This window comes from Fragaria vesca, linkage group LG3 (assembly GCF_000184155.1).
Source record: "Fragaria vesca subsp. vesca linkage group LG3, FraVesHawaii_1.0, whole genome shotgun sequence".
In the NCBI taxonomy this organism is placed as follows: domain Eukaryota; kingdom Viridiplantae; phylum Streptophyta; class Magnoliopsida; order Rosales; family Rosaceae; genus Fragaria; species Fragaria vesca.
The window spans coordinates 25886361-25896375 of NC_020493.1; positions in this window are offsets into that span (position 1 = coordinate 25886361).

Below are 10015 nucleotides of genomic sequence, written 5' to 3' on the forward strand. Positions count from 1 at the left end.
ATAAGACTCGAATATGATACAAACAAAGACCAACCCAGAAAAGAAAAAGAAAATCCTCACAACCTACAAAAGAAAAATCAACAGAATCCATCAAAACAAGACCGGAACTGGGAAAAAAAGAGAAAAAAGAGCGCTCCCCAACCTAGATAGGTCAGACTAGCTGGAGTGTGACCCTATAAAGAAGTTACACAACTGCATAATGCAGAAGAACCACTTAAAAAATTAGGTCTCTTAAAGAGGTACACAATGAAATATGGAGAAGCATTTTTAGTAAAACATTCTAAAATTCTCAGGAATGTTAATCAAACTGATTACAAAATCTGAACGCCTCTCAAGGCTGCAAGAGGGTCATTTTAACTGCTAGAACCACTAAACATCCACCAATAAATGTACTTTTTTTTTGAAAAGTAACAGCTTTTTATTAAGACGAAAAACAAAGAACAATGAGGCGGACAAGGAGTAGGAAAGAGAGCAGCAACAGCTAAAGGCAGAGCAGCTCAACTTTAAGAACTAAACAAACAGATTATACTACAGCTGCCATCTCCTTTCATCTTTTTTGGATTCCACTAAACGAAGCCTGAATACCCCCTTTGGAGCTTCATTTTCACCGAAAAATGCATACCATCAACTTAGGAAAAAAAATAATTCCAAAGAACCCAACAAACTTAGATTGACTAACGGATCCAAGAAAAAGCAGCCGAAAAGAAACAAAACATAGTAAAGTGAGAGATAAGAGTATCAGCCAAAACTAAACAGATACATTTTTTTTTCACATGATGATCTTGGCCTACCCATTTGGATAGGATAGGCACAGATTCTAAACAGCAGCACTAAGAACCACCACAATTGAGATAATAGATGAAACTGCATCCAGGAACCCAGAAAGCGAGGTAGACTGCATAGAATCTTGTACATAATTAAAAAAGAGATTACCTTTCTCATGAAAGCCAAAGAACGACGTCTATAATTCATTGACCACTATACAAAAATTTGAGCCAGAAGCATAATTCTAAATGAAAGCTAAACAAACTAATGAAAGTATATAGTTGGCGAAAGAAAATTCAGCTACCTTTCTGACAATTGTAGGGTGGAGGTGAGAGAGAGGATCGATCTCTGTGTTAAATTGTTTCTCCAATCGAGCTGCCAAGAGGTATGATATAAAAAGGGGTTTAATACCAATTAGGCGAATTCAAAATCATATATTACAAGGCAGGCTCTCACCTTGACAACACCGTGTAAAAAAAGCAGGAATTGAAGTCACAAGAGGTTAATCCTCTACATCAGTCCTATTAGCCAGAAAATCGAAATTACACAAGTTCAGGTTACAGTGGAGTGAAGCCTAGGGGTCTCCAAGGTGCTCCACAATCTGAAGATTGTCAGCACAAGCAATCAAAAAAAAAAAACAGAAAGACGATAGAGATAGGCCGGCTACCTGAATTTGTTCCACATGAAAAAGTTGAGCTTCTTGGATGGCGTAAGCTCCTTCATCCAAGTAGTCCGGCATTTGAACGAGGAAAATAACAATAGGGAAGGTAATTAGATCAGAAACAGTAAAGAGCAAAGAGGATCAAAATTCAGATTCACAATATAAAAAAACGAAATAACAAACTTAGGAGAAGCAAGAACACCTGAAAAAATACAACCCCCTTGCAGCCTCACACACACAGAGCACCACCTTCAACCTAAAATCCAATTCCAAAACACATGCAGAACAACAAACCAAACAGTTAAAGTAAAAAGGAAGAGAAATACTTACCAAAGTTAAGGAAACATTCAAGTGACTACGATACTCAAACTCGTACTCCATCGGTCAAACTTGTACTCATTCTTTAGTTCATCTCTTTACCTCAGGATAATCCACAAAACAGATGCTTGAATTAATTTTGGTTTAAAGAAAGGATTGCTGATCTAAAAGTGAAAATAAAATTCAGTGTGAAAGACGAATTTCTTACCAAATTTATAGGATCTAAACGCGATTGTCTTTCGACTAAGCTCCAGAGCTGCACATTAATCACCAAAAAGAATTTTAAGCACATTTAACACCAAACTCTAATAGTTTTTTTAACCTTTACAATACTAAAAACAAAAATAAAAAAGCAATCATCACCTTACCAGCAGCATTGCCCTGTACAAATGAAAGTTATAAATTCCAAAACTAATAAACCCCCTTATAGCCTCACACACAGAGCACCACCTTCAATCTAAGATTCAATTCCAAAACACATGCAGAACAACAAACCAAACAGTTAAAAGTAAAAGGTAGGAAGCAAAAATACTTATCAAAGTTAAGGAAACATTCAAGTGAACCCAACGGTTCTTAAGTAAAACTGTTACACAATTCTTAAATGTCACACTTCCCTTGGCATGACTTTAATACATATACAGAGAGGTCATGAAAAGGTTAAAGCTCTTCCCTTTTTTCTATTTTCCTTTTGCAGATTGGTTTGATCCGAATTGACATATTGTTCGGTCTCATTGATAAGTACTATCAAAATTGGGTTTACAGACTGGGGCTTGGGGAAACAAATTCAAACAAATAGGAACTTCTCACTAAGTTTGAAGCACAATTCTCAAGCATGAAAACCAATCTTCTAAAACACTAAGGGATCAGATAAAAACTGTAAATAAACATGACTTGAGAGCCAAAAACCCAAACTGAGTGTAAACTTCCCAAATTCATTTCTCACCTGAAATTGAACAAACAGGAGAAGCTTTAGAAATCTGGCTCGAAAATCATAGCTACCGAAATCCTCTTTCTCTCTATCACAAAAAAACGGTCTCAATCCAAAATTTGATACCTATATCTCAAATTGCCAATAAATCGAAAACCCAGAATCAAAATCAAATTCATCAGTTAAAAAAACAAAAAAAAAAAAGATAACCCAAACCAAAACTGAAATCAAACAAAGAATTACCCAGACTGCTATGCCAATCGACCGGACAAGAACAACAGAAAAGCATTACACTTTAATAAGAGGATGGTGAAAAAGGGAAAGGAGATCAAAGCAATTGAGCTAGTAATTACATTCACCCTCTTTAGTTTCCAGCTAGGTCCAGTTATCTCTGCAAATTTGCATTCAGGTGGCACTCCAAAGCAAAATGAAGAAAGAAAAAAAGGAAAAATCATATTGATACTCAAATTAAGCATACATGAAAATTAAATCAAGCATATGAAAGTGAAGTTTTCTTTCATTGAAGCCACTATATAATCGATACAGTTTTCTTTATTTGAGTACATTGCATGTAAAGTTTGTAACTTTACCTAAAAAACTGCTTAAAAATGAAACTCAAATCAGCAAGCTACATACCGGAATTCGGTGCAATCGATCATTGAGATGCTAGACTGCAGCACAGACAAAACCCGAATCATCTCAAATCAAGGAAACAGAAAACCCAGTCAAAAATAACAATGTGCAGCACATTCTTCATAAGATAAAACATGTTATGTTTGAAAAGATAATGACAGCCGAAGATCAAAGCAATAGAGCAAGTACTTACATTCACCATCTTTAGTTTCAAGCCAGGTCCAGTTATCTCTCCAATTAGTATTCGGGGGTACTCGATAGCAAAGAGAAGAAAGAAAGAAACGAAAATCAGATTGAAAATCAAAAAGAAAGAAACACAGTTTTCTTTATTTGAGTACATTGCAGGGAAAGTTTATAACATTACCTGATAAACTGCTAAAAAATGAAAATCAAATCAAGCTATATACTGAAATTCGGTGCAATCGATCATTGAGGTCATAGACTGCAGAACAGACAAACGCCGAATCAGCTCAAATCAGGTAATGCGAACGGTTATCCTTCTTGAAATGATAAGCTCAATCTCAAACAGTATAGAAACCACACGAAAACGGAAAGAAAAAATTTGAAAATTCAAAAGCACTCGACTTATCTATTCGATCTAACCGGAGGATTGGGAAATTCCCAAATCTATAGTTCCACGAATCCATCTTGGGGAAACTTTATATAGCACTCTTTGCATTCAAACACCAAATTTCATGCCAACGCACAAAAAAAATTCAAATGAAAACACGATAAAAATTCAAATGAAAACACGAGAAAAATTCAAATGCAAACGCAAAAGCCAATAAAGTCAAGCATAACAACATCAAGAACATACCTGAGAAACTAACAAATTGGATCCCGCCCAAAATCAACCAAACTCGACCAGACACATGTTAACAAATCCTCCATAGATTTTCACTCAAAGATATCTCATCGGCTCTACACCGAAAATGAAAAAAAAATATGGATAGAACCAAAAGAAAAGGATAAGAAATACTGAGACATTAGAGCACATAAAAGCACTGGTTTTCAAAACACTATCTCTTGTTTTTGACATAAAGATGAATTTACCAATCACCACGACGACATATTTCCTGAGATTTTCACAAAGCAAATTAATTCACCCATATATGTGTCTTGTTAAAAGATTACCGACTAAAAGCATTTTCTGGACAAAAACTTAAACTTAGTCAATATCTTGTACATAGTCCATCCCAAAGAGTGATTAAAATGTAAAATGAAATGAACCTGTGCAATTATTCTACAACTTCAATTTGCTCTAAAAGGTCTTTTGAGACCTGAAATGACCACGAAAAATCAAATCAATATGAGAAAAAGTAAAGAGAGCATAAGATGGGATTTTTTGTCTGTGGATCAAAGTTCACATTACCTATTTCATTTACCTGCCCATTTTAGCTTAAATGATTCAGAATAAATTTTTATGATTGGAAAGGAATGAGGAAATTGAAATTCAATAGAATCTGTGATTTTATGTGGATATGATATCAGGAACATATATACCAATTCCTACAACATATATATATGGGATAAGTGTACACCATAATTTGTCTGCAACAATATTGCTTTTCCAAATTGAGATATTCTCCTTAAATATGTCCCAGACAATTTTGTCTGCTATTAAATTTATTCCACAATAAGATCAAATTTCACATACATCATCAATTAAGATTCTCACGCTATCGCCAAAATTGAAATCACATCCAGACAATTAAAAAAAAAACTACTGTTTGGCTACTCAGGGAAAAAAATAGCAGAAAAAAAAAAGGGAATCAACCTAACAAAAGGTAGCAAGCTTAGAACCAACATATACCAATTGAAAACGAAGAGAATGGAGTTTACCGAATCCAGCCTTAGTATCAATTATGGAGTGAGCAGAGGACCTCATTACCTGACCTTCAAAATCGGCCTTCAGTTTCATGTTCAGGTCCCCAAGAGTAAGCCTCACCTGAAAAACCAACATGCATCCACTAATAACCACGAAGCCCAAAAAGCAAGCAATACCCAGATGAGAAAAGACACAGTAAGAGGGAGCACTACCTTTCTTGGCTGGATGACCTTCGCTCTCTCTGTCTCTCCCCGCCTCTCTCATCCTTGCCGAAAAAACTGTCATCGCCGGAATCCCTTGCCGGAATATTCTGCCAGATTCCGGCAACATGCCTAGTTCTCGACAAACAACCAAAGGGCTAAATCAAACACCAACCAACCACAACATAACAACAACAACACTGCAGTTCAATTCATAACCCTTACCTCCCATCTATTCAAAACGTGAATCTAGAGCTAAAACCAAATTGGAGAGTCGCTGAAAACAAACTCAAGATTAAAGACACTCGGCCAATCACCCAAAGTCACTGCCTCCCTCCGAAACAGTAACAGCTGCCTCCAAGCCTCCTTCAAGGAACGCAACCCCTTGCCGTAAACCAAACCTCGGACCCAAAAAGGAAATTCGGATTAGGGTTCTATTTCTGAAAATCGAAGCTCAAGGGGGATGGAAAACGAAGAGGGAAAAGAGAAATTACCTTCTAGGGTTTGGATTTGGCCGGGGGCTCTATTCGATCGTCAGCGACGGCCGCGGAGGCGCGCCTGGACGGGGACCGGAGCGGCGTCGCTCTCCTCCTCCTCCTCAGTCTCTCCCTCTCTCGATTCCGAATGAGAAGGGATCAAGGGGGATGGAAAACGAAGAGGGAAAAGAGAAATTACCTTCTAGGGTTTGGATTTGGCCGGGGGCTCTATTCGATCGTCAGCGACGGCCACGGAGGCGCGCATTGACGGCGACCGGAGCGGCGTCGCTCTCCTCCTCCTCAGTCTCTCCCTCTCTCGATTCCGAATGAGAAGGATTAGGGTTTCAACCCTTTTACCTAAAAAATAAACGCCCCAGCAAAAAAAAGGGGAAGGGTCCAGATTAAATGGTAAAGCTAAAAATTATAAATGATAATTTAAAATTATCTGAAATTTCAAAAATTTGTAAAAAATAGCTCGTTGCTCGGAAATATAACCGAAGATATCGCTGAACTCGTGTTGACGCGCACAACGACATCGGGGCCTTATAATAAGAATTTGACATTTCGAGTAAAACTCGAAAATAAACTCAAGCGCTAACTTACTAAGTTACCGAGTACGGTTAAATTCTAAGTTACCGAGTACGGTTAAATTCCTCAGTAACTCGTAGAAACATCACGTAAGTAGATAAGGTTAGATACGGGGCGTTACAGTATTCATGTGATAAGTGACGTTAATTTATGGGTGCTCTCGAAGATATGGCTCCTCATAGGAAAGATTAACCGTAAAAAAAGTCGACCATTTTATCGGGATCCATACGTTATCCGAAATTCGTGATTTTTCAACCATAACCGTATTTCACTATTCCGATCACATCTTATTTCACGACATTTTTGAAAATTTTGGTTCCTCTCTATAGTTGGTTCATAAAGTTGTACACTTGCATATAACCTATTAAACAAGTTATACCCCATTAGTATTTACATTGTGATTCCGATGACTAAAATTCACAAAATGAAAATTCCACCGTCCGATATGATCATTATAGTAAAACATGCCTATTGTATAAAATTCAACTCGATTCGGCAACGTTTGGGGCTCAATCGAAGCGGTCAACCCTAATCTATCGTCACTTATCACACGAAAACGCTCTTACATACCTCTCATCCACACGTTAAACTCTCACATAGATGAAACGTAGACACATATGTAAAAATTTGGAGATGTTTACCTCCCGTTGATAGGGCTCCCCTAGGGAAAATTAAGCGTAAATAGGGTTGACCGCTTTTATCAAAACCCAAACGTTACCCAAAATACATGATTTTTCAACCATAGACGTATTTCACCATTCCGATCACATCTTATTTCACGAGATTTTTGAAAATTTTGCCTCCTCTCTATAGTTGGTTCAGAAAGTTGTACACTAACATATAACCTACTAAACAAGTTATATCATATTAGTAGGCACCAGACACGTTGTGGTTCCAATGGCTAAATTTCACAAAAAGAATATTCAACTGTCTGATCTGATCGACATAGTGAAATATGGCTAGAATAGAAAATTCAAATGTATTCGGTATCGTTTGGGTCTCGATCCATGTGGTTAACCTTAATTCAACGTCACTGATCACATGAAAACCCTCTTACATACCCCTATATGACCTAGTTTTGTTGATTCTTCTACACACAAAAATCTCACACATATGAGATGTAACCACCCAAGTAAAAATTTAGGAACGTTTACATCCCGACGATTGGGCTCCCCACAGGGAAGCATAAGTGTAAACAGGTTTGACTGCTGTTATCAGGGACTAAATGTTATCAAAAATATGTGATTTTTTAACCATTCCGATCCCAGCCTATTTCACAAGATTTTTGAAAATTTTGCTTCTTTTGTATGGTTGGTTCACAAAGATATACACATATATAACCTATTAAACAAGTTATACTGTTTTAGTAGACACATGGCGATCTGAGGTCATTAATATGTGAAAATAGAAATTTCACCGCCTGATGTAGTCACGGTAGTTAAATAGGTCTACAGAAAAAAAATCCATCGTGTTTCGGATTTGTTACATCCCACATCGAATCGGTCAACCTTAATTTAACATCATTTTTAACACGAAATATGGTTGACCGGCCTCATGTCTGACCCTATTTTTGCCCCTTTTTGAACCTGAGCTCGTATATATGTTATTTAGGTACCCCTGAGAAAACTTTGTTAAATTGACACTCCGGTGGTTCGGCTCCTTAAGAGCGCCTAAGCATAATTAGGGTTAACCGCGTTTATCGGGACCCAAACGTTACCGGAAGTTTGTGGTTTTCAACATTAGACGTATTTCACTATTCCGATCACATCCTATTTCACAAGATTTTGGAAAATTTTGCTTTATCTGAATAGTTGGTTCACAATGATGTATATTTGCATATAACATACTAAACAAGTTATACCGCTTTAATATGCACGTGGCGATCCGAGGTCATAAATATGTAATAATAAAAATTCCACCGTCTGATGTGGATTAGGTAATTAAATAGGTCTACTGATAAAAATCCACCCTATTTCGGATTCGTTACGCTCCCCATCGAATCGGTCAACCTTAATTCAACCTCATTTTTTACACGAAACGCGGTTAACCGACATCGTGTGAAACCCTATTTTCCCCCGTTTTCGAACTGAAAACTCGTATATGAGATTTACGAACTCATGAATTTTTTCTTGTTAAATTGACCCACCGGTGGTTAGGCTCCCCATAGGAGCGCCTAAACGTAATTAGGGTTGACTGCTCTTATCGGGGCTCAAACATTAACATAAGTTTGTGATTTTTCAACCCTAGCCGTATTTCACTATTCCGATCACATCCTATTTCACAAAATTTTTGAAATTTTACTTCATTTGTATAGTTGGTTCACAAAAGTACACTTACATTTAACTTGATTTTGTATATTAGTCCATTTAACGCCCACTAACGCCTAACTCAACAAACAGATCCACGTGTTTAAATCAAGGATCAAGACTCTTAAGTAATTTTCAGAATTTCAGAACAAAAGCAGAGTATATTGCTCAAGCAAATTTGCTATCAATGTTGCTCTTGCTCTTCTTTGAGAATAGATTCTCATCTTATTCCCATTTCATATTTGACAGTTGAGGTGGTATTTGACAAACTTGATAAATTTTCAGTCCAACCCATAAGTTAAAATATATAATTTTTGTCAATATATAGCTCTTACGGTTTCTATAACTTCTCCATTATAGCTCATAGTATAGCCCTTTACCTTCCTCCAGCTTCCAGATTTGGTTTCCATAACTTCCCCATCTGGAAATAAGAAGATCCATCTTATTTGATTTTATGAGACCATTCATTTATATAAATGCAATAAAATTTGATTAACATGATAATAACTATACATGGACTGGACTGGGTTTATTGATCAATAAATGGTAAGTTAAGATGCTAGGCCTTGCTCTTGCTCGAGTCTGAACTGGATTCCGCAAAACCCAGTTCAAATGCAAAGATTTGCTGCAGTTGGCTAAAATTCAACAAAGATCGGATTTAAATAAAAGATTATGTCCTCGCTACTTTTGAGACGTCAATATTTAATACCCATGTCATTTAGGGAATTTTTTTTCCAATCTCATACATTGTTCTAGCACAAAATTTTCATCCTTATCAATCAGATCCTCTACTAAACCAAACCACAATAGGAAACGTATCTATCAATATATCCAAATACACCATTTGTCCTCCCAAACAGATTGACCAGTAGAATTTACATTGTTTTATTTTGGAATGATAGAATTTACATTGTTAAGGTAATGGAAAAGGAAAAAGGTCACACTTACAGAGGTAAAGAAACTTGTTGTAGGCCTCTGCAACAATATTGATGAATTTGACATGCTCAATTCCTAGCTATTTGTAACACCTATCTTCACCTGCTTCCGGTAGGTCGCGGGTTCGAGTTTCTGGGGGGTAAGTGGGGAACCACTACTGATCCTCTTTAATTAAAAAAAAAAAAACAACCTATCTTCAATAAAGTTGGCTATCTGTTGAGAACAATAACAAACAAAAATACCTCATCAACTTAACACTAATTTACTGTAGCCTCCCCATTTACTGACCAAGACATAAAGAAATAGCAAAGAATAATCCATACCTTAGAGATTGTAAAAGGACTCTTTGCAGCATATTCACATAACTGAACAATTT